The sequence below is a fragment of the Oncorhynchus kisutch genome, unplaced genomic scaffold (genome assembly GCF_002021735.2).
Source record: "Oncorhynchus kisutch isolate 150728-3 unplaced genomic scaffold, Okis_V2 scaffold2700, whole genome shotgun sequence".
NCBI classification, from domain to species: domain Eukaryota; kingdom Metazoa; phylum Chordata; class Actinopteri; order Salmoniformes; family Salmonidae; genus Oncorhynchus; species Oncorhynchus kisutch.
This window is the reverse complement of record NW_022264645.1, coordinates 12,501-13,824: the sequence shown is the minus strand read 5'-3', so window position 1 is coordinate 13,824 and position 1,324 is coordinate 12,501. Positions and strand designations below refer to the sequence as shown.

Below are 1,324 nucleotides of genomic sequence, written 5' to 3'. Positions count from 1 at the left end.
ATCACCCAACCACATCATATGTTATAGCAGTCTGGTGCCCAACGGCACAGCTGATGATATGCCACTCACCCATTGGTTGATGAATGCAACCGCTGAGCAGGGGAACACGACCTTTAGGATATGATACTGACGTAAAGCGAAAGGTTCATTTCACAGGTTATTGACATGTGAATCCCAACACAGAGTTGAATTGTTTAGTGCAATATATATATATATATAAACTAATTTGGCCAATTTTTTTAAATGAAAGATGGCGGCTGCCGCTGCCCCAGCAGCCCCGGCACTGGACCTGATCGGTAATGACAGCCTGCAGGACTGGGAAGTGATTGGTGGAGGGGGATTCGGACAGATCCACAAGGCCAGGCATATAAAGTGGAGGTTCGATGTGGCCATCAAGTTGCTGCATTATGATGATGGGTAAATATGACCATCCCACAGCCGTGCATAAGACAATATGTTCATTCTGTTTGCTCCAGTCACAATCTCTAAATAAGGGCCCTGGCCAATATGAAGAAAAAAAACTAATTGAATGCATTACATTTAAAATAAATATATATATATATATACTACCGTTCAAATGTTTGGGGTCACTTAGAAATGTCCTTGTTTTTGAAAGAACAGCACATTTCTTTGTCCATTAAAATACCCTCAAATTGATCAGAAATACAGTGTAGACATTGTTAATGTTGTAAATTACTATTGTAGCTGGAAACAGCAGATTTTTTATGGAATATCTACAGAGGCGTACAGAGGCCCATTATCAGCAACCATCACTCCTGTGTTCCAATGGCACATTGTGTTAGCTAATCCAAGTTGATCATTTTAAAAGGCTAATTGATCATTAGAAAACCCTTTTGCAATTATGTTAGCACAGCTGAAAACTGTTGTTTCTGATTAAAGAAGCAATAAACTGGCCTTCTTTTAGACTAGTTGAGTATCTGGAGCATCAGGCATTTGTGGGTTCGATTAGGCATTTACAACATTAACAATGTTCTGCACTGTATTTCTGATCAATTTGATGTTATTTTAACTGACAAAAAATATGCTGTTCTTTCAAAAACAAGGACATTTCTAAGTGACGCCAAACTGTTGAACGGTAGTTTATACGTTTTAATGATGTCAACCATTTTGATTAAAGGTGCAGTCTGTCATTTATTTCTGGTTTAAAGTGCTGCCCCTACAGTCTTTAAAAAAAAATGTTGTTGTTGTTGTTGCTCTTAGGTCAAATGTATTTATGTCAAGGTACCACTGGGGGAAGTAAAGGTTTTGTTAAGGTTCTAGTCCATGTGTCAAACTCATTCCACAGAGGGCCGAGTGTCTGCGG

General features: G+C 38.9%; 1 pseudogene; it reads left to right on the top strand.

Annotated features, from left to right (window-relative positions):
* The first annotated feature begins 250 nt into the window (after positions 1-250).
* The window catches only part of LOC116352958 (receptor-interacting serine/threonine-protein kinase 3-like), a 7,236-nt pseudogene continuing 6,162 nt past the window's right edge, over positions 251-1,324 (top strand).